Source organism: Plectrocnemia conspersa, unplaced genomic scaffold, assembly GCF_051122295.1.
Source record: "Plectrocnemia conspersa isolate PC_06_02 unplaced genomic scaffold, ASM5112229v1 ptg000002l, whole genome shotgun sequence".
In the NCBI taxonomy this organism is placed as follows: Eukaryota; Metazoa; Arthropoda; class Insecta; order Trichoptera; family Polycentropodidae; genus Plectrocnemia; species Plectrocnemia conspersa.
Window position 1 is genome coordinate 13,460,657 of NW_028277166.1, and position 14,898 is coordinate 13,475,554.

Sequence of the window (14,898 nt, forward strand, 5' to 3'; positions counted from 1 at the left end):
TTTTTAAGTATACTGTCGAGCGTTGTTGTGCATATTTGTTTAATAAAATTGGCTGTTTTTTTAATTTTTTGATTAAATCGTAAATTTCACGACAATATGAAACGGCTATAAAAGATTTGCCTGGCTTAAAAAATAATAATGAAACACTCTTTTAGCGACAACACAAATAACTTCTCATTCAAAAAAATAGAAGAGCACAATGTATTTGTTAATTACAAATAGCCGAAGGGGTTGAATACTGCATTGAACCCTTCTCAATCGTGATCGATCTCAAACTGACTGAAAAACGGCAAGTTCATGTGGTACAATCTAATATTTATAATATAAATTATATTTTTTTGTTTATTTTTAAAATATATTATTCACATTTGTTTTTGATACGAATCTCTCAATTATTCTCAAATATTAATACGAATAAAACAAAAGAATATTATATCGTTATATTTAATCCAGTTTGATCGATATAGTCCATCCAGTAAAGTTGCAATAGAAGTCAGTGCCGTCTTGTGATTAATGTAATTGTTAGTATCTTTATTTGTATTCTCACCATCACTCCTTTCCTCTTCTGTTTGAGTGACAATATAAATGATATCTGCATCATTTAAATCGTGATTGAATCATTTCTTGATGTTTTTTCCGATCGACGTTTTACATTATCTATTAATCTGCATATTTACAGATATATGACTTGTCTCAGTTTCTTCTGAATACAATACATTAAACGTTAGGAAGAATTTTTGTTCACGATCGAACTAGTGTTATTAGTTTTATTTTTTACCTAGATTATACTGTTCTATGTATAACATCCAATGTCATCATTTTTTTTCCAGAAATTGATCAAGTTGTGAGAAGACTAGCACTAGGTGAAGCCGTTTCATTGCTGATATAACACCTGGGTCCATGTGTTGAATTATACTTGTAACATTAACCGGTAAAAAATTTACAAACATAAGATCATTTGTTTTTAATATATTTTCATTTGGATAAGAAAAAGCATTATCTATTAACAATACTACTTTCTGTGACAACCCTTTGCTTTAAAAAATCTCACTTTAGGGAATTTGCTTTTGAACTAATCTTCGAATATCTCTCTATCCATCCGTGCTTCTTTTTGATTATAATAATCAACAGGTAGATTTTTATTTCAGTCCCTTAAATGGTCTAAGTTTATTGCTTTTTCTAATCACCACAGTTCTAGACACATTTCTGCAACACATGACTGTAATAATATTTTTAGTTTATTCTCAATAACAATTTTTTTTATTTTAAAATTTGCTCATATAACTTTTTCATCTGCTAACACATACATCTGTTATTTTGGATACTTGTCACATTGCGAGATTCAATTTACATTAATCTAAATATGAATTTCCCAAGTTTATATGCAATATTTAGCTACTTAGCTATATTGCGAGTTGGGAATTAAAGTTGTTTAGAGTAAAAAAAGCAAATCAAGCGCTAGAAATACCAGTCAGGATTTGCCTCAGGTTTGCCACAATTATAATATTTTCACAACGCTGCTAACTACTTACTGTACTGTGGTAATCTACTTGGATTTAGATCATTTAAAAACTTAAATGAACAACTTATTTTGAATAAAATCTATGTGTTCAAACTGGCATCTCTTGAATCGATACATTTATTTCATTAACTTTTACATCGTTTTTATTTACTTAGCTAATTAATTAAATTATGTTTTAAGAAGAATATCGAAAATAAAATAAAGTCGTTTACTAAATATGTTCTAAACTATAGATATAATCATTTGCAGAGGACCATTCTGTTGTATTATTTAGTTTGCTCAGGGCAACAATTATTAATTTCCACATCAAAATAAATTGTTTTTAAAAAAAATTTAAGTTACTTTTCAGAAATGTCTCATATTGCATATGATCAAAATGTAATATTAAGTTAAAATTTAGAAAATATCATCTCTGATTTTGGGATCATTTAATTATGTATTTGTACCCCTTAAAATTTGTAAAAATTTTAAATTCAGTAGTGACTTTATTTAGCAGACAAAAAATATATTCTGAATTACAAATGCACCTAATTTATTAATCGGGAAGATTTTTTTCTTGAGATATTCATTAATAATTAGATATGTATATATTTTTTATTTATTTAATTTTTTTATTAACAATCTGTTTATAAATGTATGAAAAAGTTTTTTTTAATATAAAAAAAACATCCCATTGGATGCCTCTTCATATTTATTTATACAAAATCGAATTTATTTTATATAAAATTAATTTATTTGTTTATACCAATTTACTATTTTTAATTTATTATTTGTAAAGTATATCAGATGGTCTAAGTCGTTTTAATCATTTGTTGTCGTAAGATCTACAATCAAGTAGTTTGCTTGCCAGTTTGTTTGGGTGGAGTTTTAGTCTTTCGTATTTTATGGATTATATGTTAAGGTCATTATGTATAACGTCATTAGGAACATACCAGGGAGCGTCTATTTTTATTAGCAGAACCTTGTTTTGGAATTTCTGGACGAAGGCGATGGTGATTTGAATCCCGTAGTTACATACTGGTTTGATTATTGATTTATACATTAGTATCTTGTTTTCCAGTGTCATCTGAGATATTCTTTACATCATTCCCAAAAATACGCCTTCTATCCAAATATACTTCCAGGTAATTGATCTCTTCCTTGTGTTGTAATATTTGACCATTTATGCAGGTCTTTCTATTCAATGTGAACAGTACATGCATAGATTTCATTCTAATCTTTCATCCATTGTTTAATTTTGATAAGGTTTCTTTGGAGGTTCTCTATCGCTTTCAATGGGTCCTGATGCAATTGTCGCTATTGTTTCTGAACGTATATTTGCGAGATCAGTAGTGATTCTTTTTATTCCTTTTTCCAATAATTACTTAGGATTTTTCTGATATTCTATATAAGTCAAATTCTGGCGCTTTTTTTAAATTTGTGTATGTTAATGTTATATGTTTTATTGATTTTACTTAAAATCTTATTATTGGACTTGCTTGAAGGGGTGTTTTCAGATAATCTGCGATTTCCTTTGCATCTATTGTAGTTTCTGTCACAGGATCGTATGGTGGGAATACATACTTCAAATGTATATATTCGTATTAAAAAATAATTAGGAAAGCGATTATTACTTATGATTTTTATTCTTCAGTTTTATTTTAAAAATTAAACTACCCCATCTCTAGTCCTTAATAAGCAGGAAATTGTCAGAAGTATTCAATACATAATTATTATGTTGTATATTTATTAAAAAGAGTGCACAATAACTGTTCAACGCATGATCATTACGTATAGTGATTAGTTGGTCGCCGTGGGGGATGTGCCGGTGCGTGTAAGTACACACAGTATTGCTTTTTTTCGAGATACGGTTACATTAATAAATTAAATACAGATACATTAATTTCATATTATTTTATTTAATTTTGTCTAAAATTCGCCTTAGAATACTTATTTATTATTATTTGTTTTACCAAAGTTATATGAATAAAAATAAGTATATTTTTAATAATTTTCAATTATTTAAATATATATGTAAATATTGCTTCTATAATTAATATCTATTTCAATTACTACATATCTATATAATGTTATGTAGGTCTTGATCAAATAAGCAGAATGTCCTCTTTCCGTTAAAATTAATCCTTTGATCTTCGTTCGTATAAATAATTATGATTAAATATACATACATTATGTAGATGCATATGATTTTACGGTCGCGTTGACGTCGGGTTTTCTAATGTTTACATTTGACGGTTCAATACAGAGGTCTAATTATGAAACAGCGTTCGATTTCGTAACTCGTGTGCGCGAATTCGTTTGGCGACTTTTTCGGGTGAAAGCGCGAGCCCGCGTGCCGCGTTTGCGCGCCGCTGCCGCCTCTCTCGATCGGCTCTATGGGTTAGGTTTTTATTTGTGCCATTGTGAACGAGGCCAGGTCTATTCGCGCGTATTGCCAAACAATCCGCGGGGCCGGCAGCAGGTAGTCAAGAATTTCGCCAAAATCTGTCTGGCGGCCGCAGACACCGAAAGAAAGTGAGTCGCGGAGTGAACGAATGCTGAATCCGTCGCCTCTCCGCCTCGTTACACTTACAGCCTAGCAACTCACGATGATGTCATCGTGCAACATGCACATACACATGTAGCTGTTATACATACGGCCATGCGGCTAGACATAAAGTAGTACAAACGGAAGATCCAAGTGGAAAGACGGAAACTGTGAAAGAATGGGAAATCTTGAAATATTGTTATGTTATCGCTATATACAGGAAACCATAATCCCCAAAAAATAATATACATATTGTATATTATTGTAAGTAATATGATGTTCGTTATGAATAGGGAACTCTTTTAATGCACATTGTCTCTGAGAATGTTACACGTTCAAGTAAACGGTACTTCTGAAGTATAGCTTTATAGAAATAATAAGCCTATTGGGGCTAAACCGAGAAGAAGAATATAAAAAACAATGGGTAATGGTGTAATGCATAAGTGACAAGAGCTAAAACTTAATCAGTTTTATTCTAACACTAAAATTCAGATAAAAAAAAAAAACAGAAAAATAGGAAAATTTTATATTTTGCAAGCAAAAATGTGTTATACTACTAATATACAAATTAATATCTTTTAATATTTTTATTGAAATTTTATGTATGTATTTTCACTATATAATGTATTGAATATATAATAATGTATATTAAAAGAGATTATAATTTCTAAAAGTAATGTAAATGTATGTTTTAGAAGCTTAAGTTAAGCATTATTATTAAGTCTAATTTTCCATGATAATTAAAGTGTTTTCATTCAAGAAGTGAAGTAATATATTACCTTATACCGTAAATTATGTACATATATCTAATACATGTATCGCATTTTCGTGACAATAGACTAAATACCTGGTAATTTACGTATTTATCTTAAAGTGTACTAAAAATGATACATTTAAAATCCTTAAATAATATTACTTTAAGGTGATCCATTGTATCATTACCGGTAACAATCGATGCGATAATTAAATTTTCCTTTCTGTCCCAACATTATATCATATACTAGTTTACACATTGTTATTTTCAGACTGAAAACATAAAATTATGTCACACTGGTTTTATCTAAATATTTATTCTAAATTAAGATTTAGTCTTCAAAATCACATAAAACTTTTTCTTCATAAAAAATTACATATATACACTTGGCATTTTTGGTTTTCAATGGATTTTCTACCCTTTCGACACTATTACCATTTATTATACTTTCATAGTTTATATGAAAAAGAAGAATAGTTGTCATAAACGCCATTTAAAGAAGTTCTAACCAAATCGTATGTTTAAAAGAAAATTTCACAAACTGTTATACATATTTCAGCTGAATTGCATAAATTGATTTTTTTGCTGATTTATTTATCTACTACAAAATTATGCAAAGCAACAAAATAAATCTATATTTTATTATTTTTATCAAATAATAAACATAAATTCATAGCGTTAAAAAATCATGTAGAATAGTCAATAAAACCCGTATATAAATTAGAATAAGATAAAAAAGAATATAGTCCATATTAATGAAAATTAAATTTTATTTAATGCTGTTTTAGAATCACAATAAAATTATTTTATTGCGCAACTAATAAGTAAAGATGCGGACAATTCCAAGTAAATGGTTAGGAATCACCAAATCAGTTTACCGTAATATGTTGATAGAAGTAATGAAATAAAATACTGGAAATGTAATCAAAAAAGCTACATAAAATAGAAATCATTTTCGGTATGACTTATACATGCCTTAGAACTAGCAAAGAGTTTATATCATTAGCTATCAATGTACATATTTTAAATTATGTTTTCATTAAAATAAAGTCAATACGCATTTAATAAATAAGTATTAGATTTCACTATTGTTAATAGTTAATATAATTTTAAATGCTTTTCATTAAAATATATTTACTGAATTAATTAGTCGTATTGTTTAAAAATAAATTAAGAACCGGTATATCGTCATTGAATTAGTACCATATATAATATCATCGGATTCTCTTTACGTGTAGGAATATAATGTTTATATAAAAGGCTATTATATATATAATCATTCATAAGGAAGGAAGGAAGTGAATTGTTTCTTAGCAACAAAAGGAACAAACCAAAAGGAAGTCAATTAGAATGGGTCATTCTCTGGCTAATTGAAAGGAAATTATTTATAAAGGAAGCGCATCTTGTCGATGTGATAATTATTCACTAATTAAATTCTTTGATTCTGTAACTGATCAGTAATTAGAATTTTTGAAAGCTTTTCAAAAATTCGCTTTTTACGTGAACTGCCACATTTGGGTTTTATTTTCTTAAAATACGCATATTTCCTTTTATGGATATTTGATAAATAAAGTATAGAAATATTTGACTTAAGAATAAGTATTTACATTATATGTATGTATGTTTATTTAATTTACGACAATATATATTCAAACTATTTTTCTAATTTACGTGTATTATTTCAGAAGTTTTCAACCTACTTTTTGACAATTATTTAAGAATAATAACCTACTTTTTGTCGATTTTTTTTAATAAGCAAAGTAGTTTTAACAGCATGTTTGATACATACGAAAGAGTATTTATTACGATAGTTGTTATTTAGTTGTAGCAATCAATTTTATAATTTTTGAAACACTTAAATAAATAATATATTAAATAGACATTAAAAATATTGTTTTAAACTATATTTGTAATATGTATGTAAATAACATAATACATATTTAACAATTTTAAGAGTTTTTCAGTGCAACATAATCATTTTCATTACAAAACATGAATTCAGAAAAATATAAGATATTTAAAAAGCTTTTCTTTGAAAATATGTATATTAAAATTAGCTTTATTAGCTAAATAAAATAAAAAATAACATAAATAAAATCGCGACAATTTAAATATGATGTTGAAAATATTTTTCTTTCGTTTTTTATGTGAATGAGAATAATTGCTCCTCGAGGATGGAGATCGTTAGCTATGCAATTGATATGAACTGACTCATGCTCAAATTCACCAATTTAATTATTCGCATTCCAATGTATCTATATAATAGACATTCTGTGTGTTGATCTTTTTAATTTCTCTAAAATTCCATTAATAAATTTTCAAACAAAAAATATGAAAAAATTCGCACTATACGGCTAAATAAGCTTTGATTCTTTCTTTTAATAAAATTGCTTAATTTTTAATTTAATTTGCTAGATAGTTTTAATGGAAATAGAATATGCAAATCTCTTATAATTACAAATTAATCTGAAACACGTCCTATTTTCTCAATAACATTTAATTTTAAATTATTTTCAGAACCCTTAATGATTTTTTTTCAACTTTTAGGTTACATTTAAGAATCCATTATCGATAATTAGTTAGGTTCTTTTTTTTAAAACTATATAATTTTACTTTGAAAACTATATTATCTTGATATATTTTATTTAATTCATATAAAAAATTGCAAATGTTTATATGAAATTTATCTTCAACACATATTTGATCTTTTAATCGTAGATTTTATTCATGTTTTTCAATGCTGCAATGATACAACTTGAGCTCTCTATATCTTCTTTTATGATTTTGTTTGATGTAATTACCCCAGCAATTTCTACCAACATATTAAAATTTTGACAAATATTTTTAAACGCAGGAAGGCTTCTTCCACCGAATGAATTAAAAGCAAAATGTAAAGATTCTAAATGTGAAGACAAGCGTTTAATCTTTGCTATACAGCTAGTCTTTGAAATATACTGAAAAAATCTCAAAATTATTTTTTATAAAAATTTCAATCTTTTTATGCTTTCATTAAAAAAATGCAACATTTATTGCACAGTACAAAATAAAGTAATATCTTATTTGTATAGTGAAGTACTACTATAGTTATATGATTTGGTTTTTATGTATATATTATAAAACGGTTATATGCATTGCTTACAAATATATTTTTTTAACTTACCGAGTTAATTACAATTTGAGGCCTTTAAAAGTCCCGTGGTTACAGAGATTAAGAGTCTTTTCATTGACTATTGCTAAATTTCCAGGTCTGAATTTGGAAAACCATTGATGGCTGCTTCGAATAGCAATAGTATATTTTTAACAGGTTTTGTTGCGTTATAACTTTTATTAAACTTAAAAAGAAAATAATGTTTATTGTGCCGTGTTTCGTCAATTGTATATAATAATAAATTCACAAGTGTCTTCTCGTGCCAAACTAAATAATATAGTAAATAAATCATGTTATGCATCAACATATTATCAATATATACTTAATTATAATTAATCCATTATTCTCCTTAATATTTAATATCTTCAAGTTAAGTTTTGTTTGTATTAAATTTAGGACTTTTCGTGATAATTTTGTATCAATACTAATTTTAATACAAAGCAAAAAAAAAAAAAAAAAAACCAAATATAGGAAAACAAAATGAATATGTTGGATTGGTCTTCGGGCTTATAATTAAATATCTGAAATTGTCAAGGTTTAATTTTCGCATTTACTTACTGCATGTGTTTTTGCATTAATCTTCTCTCCAAAATCATTAAAATAAAACTTTAGATAACATAACATATTTAATAAAAGTATATTCAGTGTTATTTTCATTTAATTTTCCCAAGACGCTTTTTTATAGCGTGTGTAAAAGAATGATGAGAGTTAAGTGTCATTTTTAAGTAATGTTCACTTATAAATAAAGTTACCCAATTTTAACTTATACAGCTAAATTACTTATATAAAAAAATATTATATAATGTAGGTATGTTTTTACTAAATTACAGAAGAATTGTATATCATTCTCATAATGATCTGTCGTATTCCACTTTAGTAGGATCTTGGGTAGCTGCTTTATTGTACTTTATTATCTGCTGTTAACAGCAGATAATGAAGTACAATAAAGCCAATTTACGCGTAACGCAGTCGATTGAGTTTTTTTTTTTTTTTTTATTGGATTTTTAAGATTAAATTATTTCCTTTTTATCAAGGTAAAAAAAAATAACTATAATTATCAAAACACTGTGTGTTTTACACTAACAGATTTATCTAATTATTTTCAAACTTCTGTTATTTTCATGAAATCATTCATATACTTGATTTTATGACAGGCTGCAAAATAACGGTGGGCTTATTATTTATTTTAACCAATAGCACATTTTCTATCATTTTATACAAGCTTTTTCTAACGTTGTCAAAACTTTCATTACATTGAGCTGAAAAATCTTTTCAATTCCTTTCTGACCTCTTCCACATTAATCAATCGCTTTCTTTCAAACGATGAAAATAAAATTTACAAAAGTTATATTAATGTATACGTTTCTGTTCTCTTATTTTTTTGTGCATATTAAAAATCAGTAATTTTAATGTACCCTCTTATTTTAGAAGCTATACTGAATTTTTAAATTGTAAAATTGCTTAAAACTCTAATTAATATAAATCGACTATTAATAGTTTACTAAATTTTGTTGATTATCATGTGGTTCATCATCTAAAATATTAAATAAATACTAATATTATATTATATATGTAATAATAACCATCTTACTGCTTCTAAGGTATGTAGTTTTTTGAAATTAAAATTAATAAAAATATATTTGAAATCTGATAATAGTATGATTCAAGAAAGATGATGAAAAATTGCTGAAAAAATTTTAAATTTAAACATACAATTATTTGAACATCTAATAGTAAAATTAAAACTATTAGAATAGTTCTTTAAATGTGTAGACAGTATGAAATATTCGAGCATACACAGAACATTTATTATAATTTAATAAAAATAAAAACACATTGAACGTTTCGTGTTTTAAATTAGTTCCTAACTTTGTCTTGATTGTTCTTGCAGTTTAAAGCACCCGCTGAATGGCGTTAGTTTAGTTGTTGGTGTTAGTTTAATTGTTATAAGTGTCTTAAAAAGTACGTTTAACTTTTTTGGTTTTTGTTTTGCTAGCCATGTCAGCCATGCTTGACATGAAGGAGAAAGATTATTCAATTTTCTGAAAATGATTAAAAATTCTCAAGTGCACTACTATATAAACGTAATTTCGTGATATATAAGATTACTTTAGATTATTCTAAAATAATATGTAAATTTTTAAGTGCTAAAGCGCGAATAGTTCATTTTAAATAATTTGTATATTTGAATAAATCTTTAAAATGTCAAATTCTCTTTACTGTATATTATCAAATATCAGTTGCCTCGGATTTCGTTTTTTCTGAAAGATTCTGAATGTAACAACCACGACTGAAATATATGGGTGTATAATAATGATGTTGCTTTTGGATTAACAAGTTTCGTTCTGGAAATTTATCTTTGGAAAATATTTCATCGAAGTTGATAAAGACATTTCCGGTCCATAGTAGATACAGACTCTCGGCTGAAGAGGTCAAAAGTTGTATTATCTAGCAATTACATATTATACACAGCGTGGCCAATGGTTGCTTATTTATCTTTATTATTATTATTTTGATGAATTTATTGATTAAGTTACCTAGTTGTTACACATTAGACTAATGCCTGTCAGGCTACAAAGTTGAAAAAAATATTTGTCACAAAAATATAGTTGCCAGACAAAATGGAACCCATATTTATATCTTCTTATTACGGGTGATAAAAAATGAGTAATATATTATATGAAAAAGGCACGGATCCTTTGAAGCTATAACCCCTTACATACCTAGAAAATAGTTATATTGTGTGTGTGTGTGTGTGTGTGTGGTGGGATATTAAAGAGCCCCGAAATAATATATAATTCAATTTCTTTGGTTATTAGTGCACTATATATGACATGACGAGTTTTTTATTTCTTTCTTGATCATTCTTTGTGTTCGTTTATATTATAATTATTAACTATAATATAATTTGCATGCATAAAAATTGGCCCAAATAGAAAGATTCAGTAGAAAGATTTTTCACATAAAATTATATATACTGTAATAATATAAATAAGTACATGCTGTATATTACATACATGTCCAAATTTTTTTATCAATTTTTCATTTCTCGAGAAACGAGAAACAGTATAGGTACCTATGTGCCATTCATTAATTTATGAGAAAATATGAAAATTCTTCTTCTTGGAGGGGTTTTATTGCTTAGGAAAATGTATTTTTTAAATACTAGGCCTTCAATGGCTTGTAAAAAACTGGTGTAGGTATTTGGTAGTAAACCCATAACCGTTATGATGTAAATCTACTATATGCGGCGTATTGTTAGAATGATTAAAATGTGTACCTTTCTAATGAATAAATTTATTTCTGGGAAAATGATTTTTTTTCCGTAGGTGAAGACTACGTATACATATGGTATGTATATGTATTTACTGTTGAATAAAGTTATATGATTTTTCTATTGAAAAAAGTTTTTGAAAATATTTTAATCACCCGTTAATAACTTTTTCCGATGCTCTGTAAAACCTTCATCCGGTCCTGTCTAGGTGAAACATCAAATTTTTCGTAGGATCGTCTGCTGCGATTCGGGCGCCTGGCGACGCGCACGGCTTGTTTATTTTGAGTTTTGATTAAATATTTAGTTAATGTTAAAAACGTCAGCTTTTAACGGTCGTCGAGAGGAGGTCGCCGGGAAAGCGTCGAAGAAAAGAGTGAAAATGCGGTGCGCGGGGTCGGCGGGCGGGGGGCAGGCGCGCCGCCATTTTGTCGGCGTCGGCGAGACGTGAGCGGCGTCGGAGTGCGACTGCGCGGGGATGCGTCGGTGCGATTCGACGGCGTCGCAGGTCGGGGGTCGGGGGTCGGCGCTCGGGGTGGTCTACGCTGCGCCCCCGATCGCGGCCGGGGCGGGGGCGGGGGCAGGGGCTCGCGAAAATCCTTTCATTCGCGGGCCGAGCGTCCGGTTAGCGAGCGCGAACCGAAGGTCGCCCGATCGATCCCCACTCTCGCACCCGCTCCATTGGCGTTCACGACTCGACGATGTGATATCGCGCGCGACGCCGCCAAGAAAGCCTCTGCGGCCTTCTCGTCCCGCTCTTTCGCGTCCCTCCCGTTCACGCCTGAGAGGGACGGCGATAGCGTCGGCGAGAGTGCCGCTCCGTGACTGTTGCTAACCGGGCGGGCGCCGCAGTTGGCCGCGGATCGCGGCGGGGAAACGACGTTGTTGTCGGCTTCGTCCGCGCGTAACGTAATTCGCGCATTATTTACGCCAGTGGACGTCACGACCGATTTTCGAAACGCAAAAAAACGTAACGCGCTCGGAAAAACTCGGGAAAACTCGCCCGCGCGTCTGTCTGCGGAGCGCGCGAGGACCCGGAATTTTCGCGCAAAATTCTTCGCCGGAAGCGCGCAATTCGTCGACCGACGGACCGTTGCGCTGTGTTTTTAAAGCGTGTGTGGATTTTTCACAATCGGACCCCGTGGTAAGTTTTTCGCAATTTAGACCGTAAATTAAAACTTTAAACAGTGCTCTAAACTATTTTTCATAATCAAACCTTTAGATAGATTTCAATAGATTCAATTGGTACTATGCATTGACCAAAGTAATGAAAAAGTTTTTTATTATGTAGATTAAGATACACATTAATTAAATATGCAAAAAATAATATAATATATGCAATTTTAAATATTATTTATTAGGTTGTTGCAATTTAAAAAATCTACCGTAGTTTGTTTGACACTGTAAATATTATTTGCACCGGAAATAAATAAAAGTAGTATATTTCTCGAAAATTTTATTTTATTTGTAGGTAATTCAGAATATAATACTATTCAAGTTCTGCTTTAATGTGTTTATAACTACCTAAAAATTTTTGTCGTGCAGTAAAAACTAAGGAATACTGTTGTTTTCCTTCAAGGTTCAGCCGATTGCAATAAAACCGTGTTGTTATTGTCTGATCTCCACCAATTTCACTTGGGGATAGTTTTTTCTAGTCTTGTAAAAATCGTTGTGTTTTACGTCCTTGTTTCAAATACAATATGTATTTTTTTCTGCAATGCGAAATAGCGCTTTTATTTTAATTTCTACAAAATGTTTACCCAGTAAGTGTTTCTATTTTTTTTAAATAGTTTATGTTGGATTTGCTTGAAATCACATATTTACTTTCTTTAAAAAAAATGATAAAAACATAAAATTACGGATCAATTTTTCCTTTGCAAGTAATTTTATAATATTCAAATAGTTGTCGAAATATTTAGAAACGATATAACAATTTAAAATATTTTCGGAACTCTCGGTAGTCACAGTCGTTAAAACAGTCAGTCTTTCACGCACAGAAATTTAATAGATTCTTGTGAGCAATGATTTTTTAAGTATAAAAGTGAATCTCATTAGCTTTACTTTAGTTATTTTAATCTCCCTCTAATAATTAAAAAATATTCAGTTCGGACTTCAAGGAAAACATTAACGAAGGCAAGTTTTCATTAAGTTGGATATATATTTCAATGCATCTTATAAACGTTCCAATTAGACAGTTTAAGTTTATAATGCACAAGTATATAATTAAGCGATATTTTCGTAATCCAAAGTTAAGCATTGATTAGCGTAAAGAATCCATTGATATGTATCATTATTGTCTGAATTTCGTGCGGTACCCATATAAATATTTGAAATCCAATGCATGATTTATTTACATACAACATTTACAACCTCATTGACTTAAAAATTTAAAAATATAGGTCGTTCATTTCGTAATATTTTTTTTTTCAATCCATTCGTTTATATTTTTACATTGTTTGGTATTGAAAAACTGTATTCTGTCTAAACACTGTAAAGTACTAACATATAACTGATTATAATTAGACTATAATACGACTTATTCATGTGATGCGAACAAGTCTTCATAGATGTTATGAATATGGAAGTTTTTGAAAGAGTTGTTACTGTAGATATTATTTTTATTGCTGTAAATCTACCTTCGTAAGATAACAAGGGAAGACCCCCGAGTTTTAACCCGCTGATTACCAAGCTTTTTGTGATCTTCTCAAAGCCGGTTAATCTAAGGATTGCCAGCGTGTGTGTGGCAATTTTCAGAAAAATGGTCAAATTCCAGTTGTTAAGGGCGTCTTTTTTATTAATTATAAACTATGTATAATAAATATAAATTAACAAATTACTACTGCAGCTCGGATCGGTATTTATACAATATATTTATATAGTGTAAATTGTAATATTAGATTCTGCTTCGAGAATCGAATCCGTGAATATATAATTTATGAATTTTATAAAATTATTATCAATGGCGATTTAGTAGTAACTTTTCAAGCAATAGTTATAATACAACTAAAACTCACATCTGTACTAGCTGCGGTACCTCGCGACAGTGAGAGAACGACAGTCTTATCATCGCAACACAAATCGATGTTACTCTAAATTAAATTCAGTTCTCCCGCTGGGAATCGAACCTGATATCTTTTTTGTATTTTTTAAATCTTCTGATTTTGGAAAACTATATTTTCATTTTAATTGGGTCATCCGCAATCATAGCAGTATTTTGAGGCGTTGGCGATAAGAGCGGCATTTGCTTCGGACTTTCAGTTCGTCGACCAACATCTCTTCGAGAGTCTGAAGGGCGTAGGGAATTTTTCCCTGCACCTTTCCCTTGTAACTAAATTAATTCGACAATTGACAGATAGTGGTGCCGTTATACGGAACGGCGCTTATCTAGTCGTAACGTTTCGTTCAGAGTTCCTTCATGGATGAGCAGAGGTTCTGAACATTTTACGTTTACACATACCCCCTTAATAACCATTTAGTTGCTTTTATTTAATTTAAATATATTACATAATGAAATAAACTCTACAGCCCATTAAAATATATCCAATTATTCAATAATGACATAGGATCCGGCAAACTTTGCCAAAATAGCATAAGCCGATATATCGAAATTCGGCAACCAAGTAGATGAAATGCGAAAATTATTATAAAATTTACATTGACATCTATTGACGACCGT

At 29.5% G+C, this 14,898-nt stretch overlaps 1 long non-coding RNA gene across 2 annotated transcripts in view; it reads left to right on the top strand.

Annotated features, from left to right (window-relative positions):
• Positions 1–12,070: 12,070 nt before the first annotated feature.
• Positions 12,071–14,898, top strand: part of LOC148237733 (uncharacterized) — a 49,581-nt gene continuing 46,753 nt past the window's right edge. For both annotated transcript variants that reach the window (XR_015812689.1, XR_015812688.1), the window contains exon 1: positions 12,071–12,366. This is a non-coding gene — a long non-coding RNA (uncharacterized LOC148237733). The remainder of the gene's footprint in view (positions 12,367–14,898) is intronic.